Genomic DNA, 20610 nt, shown 5'->3' with positions numbered 1-20610 from the left:
CTAAAGAGCTAATGGGCTTACTCAGTGATGATCTAAAACAAGAACAGAAGCTACAAGTCTCTTAAAGCTCAGGCACAAAATCACATTTGCTACATTCTATTGATCAAAGCAAGTCACAAGGCCACCACAATGAACAGCAACAATTTGTGACCATTTGTAAGTATGCATAGTTGCTTACACTGAGAAATATAGTAACTTTTGGAACTAAATTTAAATAATAATTCTTTTAGACATAAAGTCAAACACAGCAGAGTAAATAGTTCGAAAGCACAGAACTCAGATAAGTAAAACAAAGGATTCTTCGTATACATATTTTATTTAAAACTGGATACCAATATGTCTACTCAGTGTATGTTCTACCTAGATTTCTGTTCAATATTTGTTGCTGCATCCATGTTGATGCTGTGTTTGCCTGGGACAGTTCTCAGCCAGTAACTGAGCTTTGTTGGGGGTGCTATGACTTTGCTATTAGTGTCCAATGCAAAATACTTCTTTGCAGTCTTTGCATAGAACACATTCAGATGGCTGCACATTTCTCAGAACTATACTGTAAGTTGGAAGCTCTTAGCATCCAATCCTTTGTCCTCATCTCCTTTCACAGATGTCAGAACTACACCATAGTCTGAAGAATTTCTTTGCTATTTCTGCACCTCTTTCTCTTTTTCTTTTGTTAGTATCACCTGCAATTCACTTACTGTGTCCACCTTGATGTCTGCTTCCTGGAGGTCCCAAACTGACACACATTTTCTATCTCAGCACAAAATATTGGCAATTCAGGGTACATTTAATCACTCCACAGTATTCTCATCACCATCAGCACTTCTAAGAAAGACTTTCAAATTTCAATAAGCTTGTGACGAGTTATGGCATTGTAGAGGCCAGGGAGAGCCTTTGTGACATACCTAGTCCCTGGTTATTATCAGATTCCCTCTGACATTTGTTGAGCTATTGGGTGTCATCTGGTCTTTGGACACAGTCAGTGCTGCATACCAGTGTCAACTCTGGGGAGGGCAGGGAGTCTTTCTTCATACTATGATAACTCCCTCTGAGTTGTCTGTCTTTAGTTAAAAGACAGAATCACTTTTACCCAAATTATATGTCTTTGTTGCCCTATCTCATAAACTGCCTTTGCATTTAATATACATAGAATACATAGTCACTGTATCTTTAATAAGTAACACCTTGTTCAATTTAAGTACATGTTCATTGCTATTTTTTCACACCATCAGAAATTTCACTTCCCTTGGTCTGCATTCACAGCTATAGCTAGTAGATCTGTAATAAATCTCTAGTTTCTGAAGTACCAAAATGATTCTGAGTAGCATAAGGAGTATAGGGTCACAAATCAAGGAATTATTCTACCCCTAAATATTGTAGCAGTCCTTTTTAGGTTGTAAACATTTTTGAGTGCAAACAATAGATGACTGTGAGTTTTATTGTTATCTATATTCTACACTACCTAATATAAAAATATCTTCTCTATTTAAGATGTAAACTAAGTTATCATTATTATATATAATTTAAAAGATCTAAGATCAGGAATTGTGAATCATCTCGGAGTCACCAATAATTAGTTGCATGACCTTGAATTCTTTCATATAACCTTCTTGAATTTAATTTTCTCATTTAAAAACACAAATATGCTCAACTAGATAATCCATTCATTAATTTACGGTTCCCAAATGGTGACTCTTGTAAGGACCCAAAATACCTATGCTACCCATCCCTTTTGAGGTGAAACTGCTATTGCTATAATATCTCTGCCTAAATCTTAACAGTCTGTTTCACAAATTACCTTGATAATATTGCCTACAATTCTTTATCACTGATTTCATGTATTCACATCTTCATATCTAGCAGATTAGGTAAGGTTTCCTTTATTGCTATTTATTCCTCTAATTACATACAGTCATTCAGCAAGGGTCAACTATGTGCCCAGTAATACATGGGAAAGATTTTGAAATGTATAAAATATCTTATCTTTATGTAATATACTATTTGGGATGTATAAAAATATTGTACTTTATATAATGTACTATTTGGGAAAATTATTAATGCAGTAAAAAAATTAAACTTCTATTGGAAGGTATGTTAAGCAAGTGGGAAAAAGTAACCTATCTACTCATCATCAAATATATAATTACACATAAATATGAAATTAAATATAATATTTGGAGATCCATATTTGCTCTCAAAATAGATAAGCCAATTTTATACTCCGTTCAGAGTGTTATGTGATACAGGGAAGCTTGAAAGCATTTTATTTGTAAATTATTTAAAATTAACTAAACAGAAGAGTGAACAGAGGTTATAGAGAACATTTTTAAAATCAAATCAGAAAAAATATTATTCTTATAGGAAACTTTACTTTGGTAGTATATATCTGTTTATAATATATTGAACAGGTACTTCAGACTATAATGAAAGCAATATCTACTTTTTCCTCTATCAAGTAGACAGATTTGCATACCTAGTCTAAATAGTTCTGTGAATAATAAAAAATATCCAGAAGAGAACTATAAATAATAAAAACTGAGCTTGTAATTATGGATCCTTAATCTCCCTCAAATTATTAAATTAGATATATTAATTCTCTTTGAATATCTTATTAGTCTCAACATATAATTGGACATATAAACAATTAAATATACATTGGAACAAACTCACCAAAAATTGGCTACCAAGTTTTATATTACTGAGGTCATAACTCTAAGCTGCTGCTTTTTTCACAAACAGTCAGCTGTCAATGAAACCCAACAGAAAAGATATGTATAACTGTGCAGAGAATATCTTTCACCTTTCTGGGCACTGAAATTGAACTGGTTTTACTTACAATCTATTGTTCATAACTGCCATCATAAAGTTCAGAGGTTCAAGAATTCACTTTTGAAATGATAAAATGACAGTTCTTCCACAGAAACCCCTCAATATGTCCCCTAAAATAGCACAGCATCGCATAGTTTCTGCAGATATCTTACGAGTATTATTTTCTTGATATGGGAAACAGAAAAACTTCACAATTCCAAAGATAAATACAGTCTGACTTTTTAAAGATTTTGTAAAGGTTGACTTTTTAGGGGACTGTAATATAAGACACAGGTTCGGCCTACAAATCTACAAGGCAAAATAAATAGCTGTGCAGTACTTTCAAATGCTAGGGAAAGGGAACAGAACAAAAATTTGGAGAGCAAGACATTTTATCCAGAGCTAAACAAAGCATTTGTTCATAAAATAAGAAAGCAGATTTCACAGGAAATGAATCGACCCAAGATAATTTTTCCCTCTAAAAACAATATTACAGGGCTTGTCCAGAAGAGTATACTCCAGATTGAATGACCAGCTTGGAATGGAAGACAGAAGACTGAAATAACGGGGTGGAAACAAAGACCAGTAACACATGAAAGATAAGTATAATTGTAAAACACAGGAAGAGAATAATTTCAATATGAGAAAAAAATTGTAAAATTTTAAAATGACTCTGTCAAGCTTACTAATTAAGTAGTTAAGCACATTTTAATACTTACCAACATATACCTGAAAAATAAAATGAAGATTTAGATGAAGGAAAAGGTGGTATTGTGATATACTTAAATTTTTATGTTGAAATGCGTATAATTTAAATTTCATGTTGAAATATAAAATATAAAAGTATCTCACTTTTAATGAAAAGTAGTTTCTTTCATAAATTCTACCTTTATGTTTCAGTTTCAATAGATGAAAAATGGAATAAATAAATGTATTATTACACAAATAAAAAAAGAACAAATCCTAATATATGTATTAAGTTATCCTATTATCTTTAATTACCCTTTTTTAAAAAATTTCTTACTGTGGTATCATTAATATACAATCACATAAGCAACATTGGGGTTACTAGATCTCCCCCCATTATCAAGTCCCCACCACATACCCCTTTACAGTCATTGTTCATCAGAGTAGCAAGATGTTATACAGTCACTACTTGTCTTCTCTGTGTAATACTACCTACCCCGTGCTGCCCCCAGTACCTTATTTGTACTAATTGTAATGCCCCTCATTCCCCTTATCCCTCCCTTCCCACCCAACCTCCCCAGTCCCTTTCCTGTTGGCAACTGTTAGTCTACTCTTGGGTTCTGAGTCTGCTGCTGTTTTGTTCCTTCAGTTTTTGCTTTGTTCTTATACTCCACAGAGGAGTGAAATCATTTGATACTTGTCTTTCTCTGCCTGGCTTATTTCACTGAGCATAATACCCTCTAGCCCTATCCATGTTGTTGCAAATGGTAGCATTTGTTTTTTTCTTATGGCTGAATAATATTCCATCATGTATATGTACCACATCTTCTTTATCCATTCATCTACTGATGGACACTTAAGTTGCTTCCATTTCTTGGCTATTGTAAATAGTGCTGCGAAAAACATAGGGGTGCATATGTCTTTTTCAAACTGGGATCCTACATTCTTAGGGCAAATTCCTAGGAGTGGAATTCCTGGGTCAAATGGAATTTCTATTTTTGATTTTTTGACAAATCTCCATAATGCTTTCCACAATGGTTGAAATATTTTACATTCCCACCAGCAGTGTAGGAGTGTTCACCTTTCTCCGCATCCTTGCTAGCATTTGGTGTTGTTTGTCTTTTGGATGGTGGCCATCCTAACTGGTGTGAGGTGATATTTCATTGTTGTTTTAATTTTCATTTCCCTGATAATTAGCAATTTGGAGCATCTAGATTTTCATGTGCCTGTTGGCCATCTGAATATTTTCTTTGGAGAAGTTTCTGTTCAGCAATTCTGCCCATTTTTTAATAGGGTTATATCTTTCTGGGTATTGAGGCATGTGAGTTCTTTATATATTTTGGATGTTAATCTCTTGTCAGATATGTCATTTACAAATATATTCTCACATACTGTAGGGTGCATTTTTGTTGTGCTGATGGTGTCCTTTGCTGTACAGAAGCTTTTTAGCATGATAGAGTCCTATTTTTCATTTTGATCTTGTTTCCCTTGCCTGAGGAGATGCATGCAGGAAAAAGTTGCTCATGATTATATTGAAGAGATTTTTGCCTATGTTTTCTTCTAAGTTTTTTATGGTCTCATGGCTTACATTCAGTTCTTTGATCCATTTTGAGTTTACTTTTGTGTATGGCATTAGACAATAATCCAGTTTCATTCTCCTGCATGTAGCTGTCCAGTTTTGCCAACACCAGTTGTTGAAGAGGTTGTTATTTCCCCATTGTATATCCATGGCTCCTTTATCATACATTAATTTACCATATATGGTTGGGTTTATATCTGGGCTCTCTAGTTTGTTCCACTGGTCTGTGGGTCTGCTCTTGTGCCAGTACCAAATTGTCTTGATTACTGTAGCTTTGTAGTAGAGCTTGAAGTCAGGGAGCATAATTCTGCCTGCTTTATTCTTCCTTCTCAGGATTACTTTGGCTATTTGGGGTCCTTTGTGGTTCCATATGATTGTTAGAACTATTTTCACTAGTTCGTTGAAGAAGGCTGTTGGTATTTTGATAGGGGTTACATTGAATTTGTATATTGCTTTAGGCAGGATGGCCATTTTGACAATATTAATTCTTCCTATTCATGAGCTCAGGATGTAGTTCCATTTATTTGGTATTTTCTTTAATTTCTCCCATGAGTGTTTTGTAGTTTTCAGAGTACAGGTCTTTCACTTCCTTGGTTAGGTTTATTCTTAGTTATTTTATTCTTTTTGATGCATTTGTGAATGAAATTATTTTCTTGATTTATCTTTATGCTAGTTTAGCTTTAGTGTATAGGAATGCCACAGATTTCTGTCTATTAATTTTGTATCCTGCAGCTTAGCTGAATTCATATATGAGATTAATTTTAGAGTGGATTCTTTAGGGTTTTTTATGTAGAATATCATATCATCTGCAAATGCAGACAGTTTAACTTCTTCCTTGCCAAACTGGATGCCTTTTATTCCTTTGTAGTGACTGATTGCCGTGGCTAGGACCTCCAGAACTATGTTGAATAAAAGTAGGGAGAGTGGGCATCCTTGTCTTGCTCCTGATCTTAATGGAAAAGGTTTCAGCTTCTCACTGTTAAGTATAATGTTGGCTGTGGGTTTGTCATATATGTCCTTTATTATGTTGAGGTACTTGCTCTCTATAGTCATTTGGTTGAAAGCTTTTATCATGAATGGATGTTGAATTTTGTCAAAGCTTTTTTGGCATCTGTGGAGATGATCATGTGGTTTTGTCCTTCTTTTTGTTGATGTGGTGGATGATGTTGATGGATTTTCAAATGTTGTACCATCCTTGCATCCCTGGGATGAATCCCACTTGGTCATGGTGCATGATCCTTTTGATGTATTTTTGAATTATGTTTGCTAATATTTTGTTGAGTATTTTTGCATCTATGTTCATCAGAGGTATTGGTCTGTAATTTTCTTTTTTTGTGGTGTCTTTGCCTGGTTTTGGTACTAGAGTGATACTCTCCTTGTAGAATGAGTTTGGAACTATTCCCTCCTCTTCTACTTTTTGGAAAATTTTAAGGAGGATGGGTATTAGGTCTTCACTAAATGTTCGATAAAATTCATCAGTGAAACCATCTCTTCCAGAGGTTTTGTTCTTAGGTAGTTTTTTGATAACAAATAACCAGAGGTTTTGTTCTTAGGTAGTTTTTTGATAACAAATAATATGTTCAATTCATTTGTTCAATTTCATTGCTGGTAATTGGTCTATTCAGATTTTCTGTTTCTTCCTGGATCAGCCTTGTATTTTTCTAGAAAGTTGTCCATTTCTTTTAGGTTTTTGTTAACACATAATTTTTCATAGTAATCTCTCATAATTCTTTATATTTCTGTGGTATCCATAATGATTTTTCCTTTCTCATTTCTGATTCTGTTTATGTGAGTAGACATTCTTTTTTTCTTGATAAGTCTGGCTAAGGCTTTATCTATTTTGTTTATTTTCTTAAAGAACCAGCTCCCACTTTCATTGATTCTTTCTATTGTTTTATTCTTCTCAATTTTATTTATTCCTGCTCTAATCTTTATTATGATCCTCCTTCTACTGACTTTGGTCCTCATTTGTTCTTCTTTTTCTAGTTTCAATGATTGTGAGTTTAGACTGTTCATTTGAGATTGTTCTTCTTTCCTTAGGTAGGCCTATATTGCAATATACTTCCCTCTTAGCATGGCCTTCACTGTGTCCCACAGATTTTTTTGTGGTATTGAATTATTCTTGTCATTTGTCTCCATATATAGCTTGATCTCTTTTTTTATTGGTTGTTAATCCATTGATTATTTAGGAGAATGTTATTAAGCCTCCATGTGTTTGTGGGATTTTTCATTTTCTTTGTGTAATTTATTTCTAGTTTCATACCTTTGTGATCTGAGAAGCTGGTTGGTACAATTTCAATCTTTTTTAATTTGCTGAGATTCTTTTTGTGGCCTAGTATATGATCTATTCTTGAAAATGATCCATGTGCACTTGAGAAGAATGTGTATCCTGTTGCTTTTTGGACGGAGTGTTCTGTAGATGTCCATTAAGTCCATCTGTTCTAATATGTTGTTCAGTGCCTCTGTCTCCTTAGTTATTTTCTGTCTGGTTGATCTGTCCTTTGGAGTGAGTGGTGTGTTGAAGTCTCCTAAAATGAATGCATTGCATTCTATTTTCCTCTTTAATTCTGTTAGTATTTGTTTCACATATGTAGGTGATCCTGTGTTGAGTGCATAGATATTTACAATAGTTATATCTTCTTGTTGGACTGACCCCTTTATCATTATATAATGTCCTTCTTTGTCTGTTGTTACTTTCCTTGTTTTGAAGTCTTTTTTTTCTGATACAAGTATTACAACTCCTGCTTTTTTCTCCCTATTAGTTACATGAAATAACTTTTTCCATCCCTTTACTTTCAGTCTGTGTATGTCTTTGGGTTTGAAGTGAGTCTCTTGTAGGCAGCATATAGACGGGTCTTGTTATTTTATCCATTCAGTGACTCTATGTTTTTGATTGGTGCATTCAGACCATACACATTTAGGCTGATTTTCAATAGGTATGTACTTATTGCCACTGCTGGCTTTAGATTCATGGTTATCAAAGGTTCAAGGGTGATTCCCTTACTATCTAACAGTCTAATTTAACTCACTTCGTATGCTATTACAAACGCAACCTAAAGGTGCTTTTTTTTCCCTCTGGGACTTTCAATGGAGGGCGAGTGCTGGCTCCAAGGTGAGGCGACACCTTTGTGGGCAAATGGGCCCCGTGCTGTGGTAGCCACAGGAATGACTCATTCCTTTTCCAGCCTTGGGGCAGGGCTGGACTTGGGGTCAGGGCTGGTGGGGGCCCTGCTCCCATCTCCTGGCCTGTGATGATGGCAGCCCTGTACCTGGGCATGACTTCTCAGGCGCTTCCTCCTCCTCTTGTTTAATTACTCTTTAATCTTAGAAAGCAAAACTACATAATTTGTGTCCTAGAATTATAATACCCTGAAAGATTTCTACTGTTCAAGTTAAGGCAAATAATACATTTTATTCATCCTTACTGCACATATTTACAGATGTGGGTTGTACTACTATAGTTAAGCACCTATATTATCAATTCATTTAGCAATTACCATTAAAAATAAACCACTCTCTAAGTTTTCAACTTCTTGCTTGGTATCTTAGTTTAAACCAAATCAAGGTGGTAGAATAGAATCCCACCAGATACATAGTCTATGATTTTTTGTATCACAGTATTTGGTTATAAGCCATTTTTCTATTATATGGTAGTAATTTGATCCTTTACCTTCCTTTTCTATGGCTGCCACCTCGCAGAAGCTCTTCACTGAGAGTTTGGCCAATCTCTTTGCTTCAAGCTGTGCTTCCCACTTGAAACTGCCCTCTTTCCCTCCCCCACCAACACCAGTCTCTCCTGAAAAGTTCTCAGATAATTATCTTTCAAAGCATATTTTTCCATCTTTAAGACTGTTCAATAAGAGCAAATTACTCTATTTTCACATCTGCAATCTTTAGATTTTTAAAACCTTTTACTTCTTCTTGTATACATTTCACCCAAACTTATTTTTCAGTTCTCAGCATAGATACTCATTTCACCTAAGCTTACCTCTTTATTGTTTCATATATATCTATAGCCATTCCACTGGCAGTTGTGCCTTGGCTCAGCTTTTTCCCAAAAAACATGTCTCCCCAGTTCTTTGGAATGTCTTATTTTGTTATTTCTATATAATCAAGTGGTATTTATCATTTAAGGCCTAAATCAAATTCCATTATTTAAGCTTGTACTCAAGTTTCCTAGAATTCTGGATACAAATTGCATATTTAATTCCATAAATTTGGTTCTTCATTATTTTCTGATTTGGTAACTGTAAACTGCAAAAGACATTCTAATGCATTTGAAGAATATACACATAAATACTCATCCAGAATATGCATGTGCTGTTCTTTATGTTTTACATGTAAAAACTCATGAGATGTACTTAAATAGATTCTAATTAATAGTCTAATGAAGTCACAGCCTTCCCTTTAGCTTTCATTCTCCTATCAACCCAATCTCTGTACTCCATTTTCACCTAACCAGTGTGTCTCTGAAATCTTAATGATACCACACTCTGCTGCATATCATCTTTTCTCTAAAATGATCTATGTTTTCTTAGGTGAGTCACTTCTCTTGAAATACAACTATGGACCAACATATTCTTCCTACATCCTTTCTTCTTCCCTTTCTACCACTTTACCTCTCTATATGGTGGGCTCATCTTTTTCCACAACTTTACCCTTCTCCTTTAGATGAATATATTATATATCTTCATCTCCTTTCTGATGTCTCTCCTAAATTCCATACTCATATTTCCAATACTTTGCAGAATGTTTTTGCCTGGATCCATCTTTTACATATTACTCCTGATAGTTAGGCTTTGATTACTTTCCTTTCCCAAAATCCATGTTTTTGAAATCTTCCCTTGATTAATATAATTAATATAACCTTCTTAGTAATTCTTACCAAATATCTATTTCTGTATTCTACTTGTTCTCCCAAAGGCCTGGTGTCTTTCTGAGATGTATGAATCAATTTTTGATATAGAACTTACCAAGTTTTTTTACTGTGTCTGGAACAAAACTGTTTGAGATTATTTTATTTGGGTATAATTGTTTCAATATATATGAGGGATATTCCACTGAAATAAAACACATCCCCTCTCACCACTCTTTTGTAATAGTGTATTGGAAATCCCAGCTAATGAAGTAAGACAAGAAAAGGAAATAAAAAATATACAGATTGAGAAGAAAGAAATAAAACTATCTTTGAAGATGACATGATTTGCTACATAGAAAATCTGAAAGAACTGACAAAAAAATTCCTGAAACTAATAAGTGATTATAGCTAAGTTGCAGGGTAGAGAATTAATATATAAAAGTCAATCACTTTCCTACCTACCAAGAATGAACAGTGGAATTTGAAGTTAAAAGCATAATACCATTTATATTAGCAAACAAAAATCAAAAAAGTTGAATATAAATATAACAAAATATTTTCAAGATTTATGCAAGGAAAATTACAAAAATTTGATGAAATAAATTAAAAATCAATTAAATAAATGAAGATATATTCATTCTGTGTTCCTGGTTTGAAGACTCTCAACAAGATGTAAATTCTTCCAAATTGAACTACATATTCAGTGCAGTGCCAGTCAAAATCCTAGCAAGTTGTTCTGTGGATATTGACAAATTGATTCTAAAGTTTATATGGAGAGACAAAAACACCAAAATAGCACAATATTGAAGAACAACAAAATTGGAGGACTGACATTATTTCACTTCAAGACTTACTATACCGCTACAGTAATCAAGACGTGTGATTTTCGTGAAATAGACAAATACATTGGTGGAACAGAATAGAGAAACTGGAATAAACCCTTAGAAGTAGAGTCAACTGATCTTTAACAAAAGAGAAAAGGCAATATAATGAAGCAAAACAGTCTTTTCAACAAATAGTGCTGAAACAACTGTGGAACAGCCACAAACAAAAAATTAATCTTGCACAAAATTTACACCCTTCATAAAAATTTATTCAAAATAGATCATAAACCTAAATGTAAAAATACAAAACTATAAAACTCCTAGAAGACAAAACAGGAGAAAAATTACATGACCCTGGGTCCAGCAATGACTTTCCAGATACAATACAAAAGGGATGATTCACGAAATAATCATTGAGAAACTGGACTCCACTGTAATTAAAAACTTCTGCTGTACAAAAGACAGTGTGAAGAGAATTAGAAAACTAGGAAAAAATATTATAAAAGATATATCTCATAAAGGATTTTTACCCAAAATATGCAAAGAAATCTTAAAACTCATCGATAATAAAATGAACAACCCAGTTAGAAATGAGCAGAGGATCTAAATCAATGTATATCAAGAAGATATACAGATGACGAACAACCATATGAAAGGATGTGGTCAACACATATGTTATTAGAAAACTGCAAATTAAAACAGCAATGATATGCCACAACACACCTTTTAGAACAGCCAAAATCCAAACCACTTTGAACACCAAATGCTGGCAAGAATCATTGTTAGTGAGAATGCAAAATGGCACAGGCACTTGGGGAGATAGTTCAGCTGTTTCTTACAAAACTAAACGTGCTCTTACCATTCAACCCAGCAATCATTCTCCTCGGTATTTACTCAAATGAATTGAAAACTTATGTCCATATAAAAATCTTCACATGGATGTTTATAGCAGCTTTCTTCATAATTGTCAGAAATCAGAGGTAAGACATAATAATGTGTTTTATGTTATACATATATTTACTCTAGCAATATATGACTGATATATGATAAATTGAAAAGCAGAAATGTCAAGGAATATAATTTATCTTTTTTTGTAAAATGTCTATGTGAGATTAAAAGTAATTGTATTTTGGAAGTTTTGCCTACTTGAGTAAAAATACTTGGTATTATTTCACTACAATAAAAGTGACTCAGAACTGTGAATGCAAGTAAGATGCAGTTTTATTGAGCCATTAATTAAAAAATACATTAATTTTCTGAAAAACAGAAATATCTAGAAAGTGGTCTTTCTTCTTACTATTAATAGAACATAATAATGTTGCTATCTCATACTGTAGTGTTGTGATATACCAAAATATCTTCAAATAGAAAATTATATTATAATATATATCTAATTTCTTTAATAGAAAATAATATTTTTCTTCTTACTGTCTTGTGAAAATTAAAGCACTTAATTTTCACATGTTAACTGTGTATTTAATTAAAAATACATCAACTAATCAGAGAAAAAGAATAACCAGTACTAGGATTCGTAATATATGGGTCCAGATAACAAGTGAAAGAGCAATCCTACTTTGTAATCCAGTAGAAATTCTAATCATGATTAAAGTCATTATAGAAAAGCAATCTAAAAGCTACCCTTTTTCCATTATAAAAGTATTTATTAAACATTGGCCTTTTAGAAGAATTACTGAAGGAGGGAACTGTGGCTTGGGAAGTTGGTGGCTGTTAAGAGAACCCAGAAGTTTGGTACATACATACTGTCTGCTCTCCTTAGCTTGAGAATATTTTATTTTCAAAGAGAAATGTTTCTTTTAGTCCCACTTGTAAAAATATCACCAACATGGACCTCCTGCTCCCATGAAGCAAAAAAAGAAAAAATCCTAACCATGGAGGAAGTGCTTTTTCTGTTCTGTTCCATACTCCTTTGTATGCAGTATTGTTTGGAATGAGATCACTATGAATAACTCACGTTTAAGGAGTGAGGAACTGTGCTTGACCTCCCTGAGGGAGGAATATATATGTATGTAACCATGTGCATTTATATTGTTAAGCATGAGTTCATACTATCTCCAGCTGTGCCTTGGATCATTCTAGTCTCCTCCCCTTGTCTCAGAATGTGATCTTATTTGGAAATAGGGTTGTGGGAGTAGTTAAGATGACATCATCCTGGGGTGGGCCCCTAGCGCAATATGGCTGAGGTTCTGAAAAAAGGAGGAAACCTGGACGCAGATGAAGTCACAAAGAGAACACCGTTGGTTCGAGAACTCAGGAGCTTCTGGGGTCAAATGTAAAGCTGGCCCGTACACAGAGGGCAAAGAGACACTGAGGAAAGAGGCAGGCCACCCCGGATTAGTAGGTAGCAGTTTTAATAAGCAAGAGAACTTACTTAAGAGGCTTTTCTTCCTGGGCTGCAAGACGAGCAGATCTCCGCATCTGCCTGCCAGAATCTTACAAATTTGAGGTCTTAACTGGGTTCCGTCATGTATACCACCCAGACAGACTCAATAACACGCTGCTCTCTCAAGAAAGCATCTTTTAAAACAGTCTACAGTACGGGAATGGTGGGCCAAGCGTACATGCCCAGGACACCGGAGAGAATGAAGAGCCTCCGTTTTCCCGCGTGCAGCTCGCAGGTGGACTGGCGGTCACGCTCTCTGGATGACCTCCTCCAGCGAACACCCCGTTAAGATTACAGTAAGTATCTCCCTGCTCCAAGCCAAGGAATTACCAGGGTGCAGGAGAGAGACTAGCAGAACCTTCCTACCTCCTTCAGAGGGAGCGTGGTCCTGTTTACACCTTACCTCGGATTTCTGGTCTCCAGAACTGTGAGACGATAGATTTCTGTAGGTTAAGCTACCCAGTTTGAAGTACTTGTTATGACAGCCCCTAGAAACAAATACAAACCATATCATAATTGTTAACCCATACCCCAGGGAGAAACAATTTATCAGTTAGAGAACGGTATAATTGAAGTGTTTCTCTTACATTCAGTCCTTTTAGATTCCATTCATCTTTAAAGTCATTAGGTAATTATGGGAAATTAGCCTATTTCCCACCCCCTTCACTGAGCTTGTTTTATATGATTAGATTGTTTTGTCACATTCGGCGTTCTACCTTGTATCATTCAACTTTCTAAGTGATTTTTTTTAACTTGTATGCAGTGAGGTTCACATTTCGTGCTGTTAGATTCTAAAGGGTTTGACAAATGTACAGTGTTGTTTACTCATCATACAGAATAGTATCACTATTCAAAAATGATCCCCTGTTCAAACTACCCTATCTCTCTACCAGTTGAACTCCTGGCAAATATTGTTTATTCTCTCTATTTTTTTCCTAGCCTAAATATCATATAATTGGAATTATACATTAAGCATGTTCATACTGACTCCTTTCACTAAACAATATGCATTTAAGATTCATTCATTTCTTTTTACTGAATAATAGATCATTTTTTAAACACTGAATAATATTGCATTGTATAACTGTGTGACAGTTTGGTAATCCAGTCAGTCACCTACTGCAGGGCATCTTAATTTGAAGTTAGTTTTGAATATATCTAATATAGACATTTGTGTGCAGGTTTTTGTGTGGAGATAAGATTTCAAATAATTTGGGTAAATACCTAAGAGTGCAACTGCTAGATCATAAGACTATATTTAACTTTGTAAGAAAGTGCTATACTGTCTTCCAGAGTGGCTGTACTATTTTGTATCCCCATCAGCAATGAATGAGTGTTACAGTTGCTCCTCATCCTTGCCCGCAATTGATACTCTAAGGTTTTGGGATATTAACCATTCTAATATGTACAATAGTAGTACCTCACTGTTGTTTAAATTTGAAGTTCTTTCATGACAAATTATGTTGAGCATCTCTTTACATGGTTATTTTCCACCTATATATTTTCTATATTAACAAGCTTCAGATTTTTGAAATCATTTTTATCAGTTTTCTTACTGTTAAGTTTTAAAAGTTCTTCGTATATTTTGAATGTAAGTCCTTTTTCAGGTTTGTGTTTTGCAGATATTTACTTCCAATCTGTGACCTGTCTTTTCATGCCCCTAATAGTGTCTTTTATAGAAGAGAGGTTCTTTAATTTAAATAAATTTCAACTTATCAATTCTTATTTCATGGGTAGTAGATTTAATATTGAAATGTATAAAGAATGTAGACAACTCAATACCAAAATGTAAACAATCTGAGTTTTAAAAATCAGCAAAAGAATTGAAATAGACATTTTTCCAAAGAAGCCATACAATGGTCAACAGGTACATAAAAAGATGCTCAGCATCACTGATCATCAAGAAAGTGCAAACCAAACCAAAGCAAGATATCATCTCATGCGTGTTCGAATGACTACTACGAAAAATACAAGTGATAACTTTTGAAAAACAGTATGGAGGTTTCTCCAAAAATTAAGAATAGAATTACCACATGATCCAGCAATCCCACTCCTGGTTATATATATCCGAAGAATTGAAGTCGGGAACTTAAAGATATATCTGTACTCTCATGTTCACTGCTGCTGTATTTACAATAGCCAAGACATGCAAACAACCCAAATGTCCATTGATTGTTGAATGGATGAGGAAAATGAGGTATAAACTTACAGTGGAATATTATTCAGCCTTAAAAAAGGCTTACAAATTTGGGATATCATGGTTGGACCTGGAAGGCATTATGCTAAGTGTTTTTGAAATCTAGCATTCCCTTTTGATAATCTCTTACAGTTTATATCTTTATGCTTATATACCCATGATTTATTTTATATTGTCTACTTTTTCCATTACAACCCTTAATATATTAATCATATTATTTAAGTTCCCTCACTAATAATTCTAACATGTGTGTCATGCAATTTTAATGTTTGTCACTTCAGACTGTGTTTTCCTTGCATACCTTTGAATGCCTTTCATTGCTATGTCTTATCATCTTGTTTTTGTTGAAATAAAGACATAAATTGCATAATAAGAACTGAAGTAAATAGACCATTAGTGTAAGGATTTATATTAACCAAGCTAGAAGTTGTGTTTGCTTGATGTAGTTCTAGAGTCCAGAAGCTTTAAATTCTTCCAGTGTTCTTGTTTTTTCTCTATTCTTCACTTTATGCTTCCTTGTGTCCTCCTCCTCAGAGAGAGTCGATGTCTTACAGCTCTTCCATCTGCAGTCCACCCTTACTCTGGTGCTTTGTTGATATGGTATTACAATGTGGGGCGGGGGAAGCTTTCTACAACCTTATGATTAAATCTAAGTCTTTTATGGGCCTGTCTCTTGGCTATGACTTTCACAGGTAAAGATTTATTTCACTTCAGATGAAATAGGAAGTCTAAAGGAAGTTGACATGGGCAAGAATTTTTTCCCCCCAATGAGATAGGACTCTGGTAAAATCTTTTCCCTTGGAGCACAAGCCTTTATGAATGCTTTGGGTGTATTTCAACATGATTACTCTTTTCCTTTAAAAGATCCAAGATGATACCTTTGTCAGATCCTTGTCACGAGAGCACTGCAGGGTTTCTGAAGGGAAACCTGTGAAATGGGGGAGACACCACGTAAGACTCTGGCCTTCAAGAGTGTCCATCACACTAGTCCACACCCAGCCTCTAGTAATATATCAACATTACCATTTAAGTGTTCTTACCTTTTCTTTTTACTCCAGGCAAGTATAAGTTGACTGTGAACCTCCATATTCACCAATCTGTCAGAATCAGGATAATAATTTGTCTTGAAACCTCAATTCTCTGATGCATCCAAGAAAAGTTGTTGATTTTCAGTGTATAAATTTTTCTTGTTATAGGGATGAGAGTAATGACATGTTGGAGCTAAAACTATAAGTCTCACTTTCAGATAGCTGTTTTATTTTATTTTTTTAATAGAGAAACCCTATAATAGTTCCTATTACAGTTTAGAAAGAGGCTGGAAAACTACCATGAATTTAAAATCAGTATAGATTTCACTTTATCTGATGTAGATAAACATTTATGTCAGTAACATAGAGCATTTGTTTTATGAAGGAATATATACTCTTCCCATAAGGGAAAGAAAATTTTATATTAAATCAATATTTCCTAGATTTTTTTCCCTTATGTGGCAGAATCCTTGGTGTTGATACGTTTGTCTCTGTTCTCATCAAAGTGCTCTTGGTTCGACTGTTGATAGTGTTTGAATCAGAATGTCCCACAAACACACCATGTAACCAACAGCCAATAACCTGACCCCTGTTTTCTTTTCCTATTTCAAATTAAGCACGTGAAAACAGAATATTTCTAAAAATGTTGTTCTTCGCAGTAGAACCACTTAGGCATTTTGTTTTCAGGCAATCCAATCCAGGGAGATTTCCCTGTGTGGTAGGTGAGACCTAAACCTGGGAGAGGATTCTTGACTTTGATCAAGAAAGAATTCACAAGCAGGCTGAAAGAATTCATGAGCAGTTTGAGCAGGTATAAGCAAAGAGTAGTTTAATAAAGCAAAGTACACATTCAAGGAGGGAGTTTGGACTTGTTTCAGAGATGAGCATCCCAGTTCAGTAAAACAAAGTACGTGCTCCAGGAGGGAGGTCAAGCACGCTCCAGAGATGAGCAACATGGTGGGGATCAGGTTGGGTGGTCAAATAGCTGGAGTTTAAGCAGGGGATGGAGCAGGCACCAGGATAGGTGGTGTTTTCTTGGAATAAGGAAGGGATTTCTGGGAAATAGGGTAGGAAAATGTTCTCTTTTTGTCCTTAGATGATCTTCCTCCAGACGGTCATTGGCACCAAGGAGTGTGATTTTTAGTATGTTGATAAGTGTATAATAATGTATTTTAAAGTGAAGTCAGAGTCAACTTCTCTTCCCTGTCAGAACCAGTCTGTTTTGGAAGGTCTATTATATATACCCTCACATTCCTCAAGAACAGTTTACACAGAAAGTTTAGAATATAAACAAGCATCTAGCTGAATGTAAACACCAGCCAAGGTCCCCAAACCCCTTCCTGCTAATGTCTAGCTATCTACCTACTCTCACAATTTGACCACCTTAAGGCCCAGTTTGAAAAACAAACAAAATAAATAAATAAAAATCTCATTTATTCTGTATTTCAGTCATGCCCTCCTTTCCTCCAGCTGAAAATAGGATTTATTTCTTCAGAGGTATCTTCTTTTTATTCTTGCATAACTGTTGTAATTCTCCCTGATGGATGAGCCTTTTTGGAAAATTCAACATTACTCTTGGCAAGTTCAAACAACGTCACTGCTGCAAGGCAAGGCTTCTCCCATGTGAAGCCTTCCCAAGGCTTTGTCTGGAGATTTTGTGGCCTGAGAGCTTCCAAAAGGAGACATGATTCTGTTACAGAAAACAAAACATGGTTTTATCACATTTCCACTGTGCTCAGTTTTGGCTTCTCCATATTTCTCTTAGCTGTTTACCACTGAGCCTGGGACAAACACCTCCTATACTGAGTGCATAAGAACAGGTTAGTGGGAGAGTTTAGCCTGAGCCACTTTTCTTATCCATACTCAGGAGCAGAAACCTTTTTTAAGTTAAACTCTTAACTGAGTTAAGCTATTCTGCCCTGACCATCAGGACAATCCATGTCTTACTGTACTATAGTGTTTCCTTGGGTTGAGTCTTTGGGATTCTTTACACTGAGGATAAGAAGCCAAACATCGTCGCTGTATCTTTGTGTGGAGATGTTGTGGGCTGAGGGTTTCCAGAAGGATGTATGATTATGTTACAGAAAACCATATGTGGTTTTGTCACATTTCCACTGTGGCCAGTTTTGGCTTCTCCAAATTTCTCTTAGCTCCTTACCACTGAGCCTGATACACTGTGATACTGAGCCACTGCAAGGTCAGTGCGTACCATCTTGGGAACCGTGTCTCTACAGAGCTATACAGCCACTTCCTCTTCTTGCAATTGTCTCCAATCATTCAATGTACATCTTGTTTTTCCAGGTGTTAAAAAAAAAGAATTCATCCAATAAATATGATGATCTAATTACCTTTATGAAGAGATTCATGAATCAGGCAGAATCCCCTCTAGTAATGGAGAATAGTCCAGGGAATTGTACATAATGGAAGCTTTTTACAGACAGGAGGGTGGGGGGGGAGTTCTTAGCAAAAGAAAAAAAAGGGTTTGTTTCAGGCCATGTCATTTTGTCTTAGGGGGAGAAGTAGGGGTCTTAAAATGCAGGTGACCCCATCATCTTTTAGGGAAGATGGAGAGGGCTCATGCGACAGATGATCTTACTGATGGTGCTGACCAGAAAATCCATGACCGACTACTTTTCTGAGGGCATTTGAAACTATGATTAGGTTTAAGTAGTAGGACCCAACTTGATGACTTGGCCTAGGAGGAGTAACACCATGTCGGGCCTGTGCCTTTCTTTTTAACACATGGAAGTGTTTGCTGTATTTCTTTAGATTTAAACAAAAAAAAAAAATGTCTAGATGATACCTAAGTTCCCTTTAAGTTCCTATATTTTATAATTAATACAAATGCCTTCACAAGATGTAGTAATGGAGAATCTGCTCATAATCTTTCATGTAATTATCCTATAACTCTTATATTTTAACAAAATTTTCCAAGTAATTAGTGTCATAGACTGAATACAGCCATTTTTTTGTTAACTCCTTTTGTAGAGATACTAGGATAAAAGGAACTGAAATTCTTACTCTACTTCTTCAAAATAGTAATTTATTGGCATAATAAACAAGGAGGTATTGCCACATGGAAAATAAGAGCCACACAATGACATTTTTCTTCAGTCTGAATGTTAACTCTCTCACAGGCTTAAAAGAGTGGGATAACATCTTAGGCATCTCCACTCCAAAGATGGAAACAGCTTTAATTATGATTATATTCACTTATTCTTTATTTTTTCTTTTATTCATTTGTTCAGGAACTAATTACTAGGCACTGAAGGAAAAGCACTGTCCCTCTTCTCAAGGAGGGTATCAACTAGTAAACAATTTTAAGTTAGTGTATTTAGTACTCTGTTAGGAAAAAGCACAGAGGGCTAAGGAAGGTCATTAAAAGGACACCCTAGTCTCCCTTGGGATGTGTTAGCAATCTGGAAAGGCTTCTCAGAGGTCATAACTGAACATAATCCTGAAGAAGTTGGCAAATAAATGTATAAAAGGATATGCTAGTAAAAAGAAGCAATATACAGCTAGGCCCAGAGAAGAAGTAGAGTAAAATCAGAGAAACAAATTCTATGATCAGAAAACTTAGAACACAGAATAAAAGAGAACTGAGTACAGTGATGGGTGCGGGCAGGAGTGGGGAGGGACGGGCGCAGAAGCGAGAGCAGTCATCAGAGCCTTCTCCTCCGTCCTGCTCCTGCTCACTGCCCAGGGCAGAAGTCCAGGGGCTCTCTCCCACGATCTTCTAGCTCTAATCTTGTTCCCTGATCTGTTCTTCTAGAGTCGTCCTGTTAAAGCTTTTATAGCTTTACTTCAAAACCTTTTTATGTTACATTTGAACATTTTTTTATCTGGCAGTCTAAGAAATCTTCAAGGAACAAAACTAGATGAAATTGTTGATATGAAAGGAGCAGGTGAGGCTGGAGGTTTTCTCCTATGATAGAAACAACAAGGTGAGACATGAAGCCCAAGAGCTTGTAGAAAGACCATTACAAGTTTGGCTTTTAAACATAGGTGTGATCTTTCCCTAAATTCCATCCTTTCTTTATTCTACTCTTAACTGGTGAGAGGGTTAGAAGGCAAGAGAAAGGCTGGAAACTTAGAGTCCTAAGTCCTGCTGAGGAGCATTAAAATGAAGATGACAGTAACATTAATAACATTTTAAAAAAAACTAAGTGAATTGTGGCATTTATCAAAACTGCACAGAAGTTTGATAAACCTATTTCATGTGAGTAGAAAC

Source organism: Manis javanica, chromosome 8, assembly GCF_040802235.1.
Source record: "Manis javanica isolate MJ-LG chromosome 8, MJ_LKY, whole genome shotgun sequence".
Lineage (NCBI taxonomy): Eukaryota > Metazoa > Chordata > Mammalia > Pholidota > Manidae > Manis > Manis javanica.
This window is presented reverse-complemented; position numbering follows the sequence as displayed.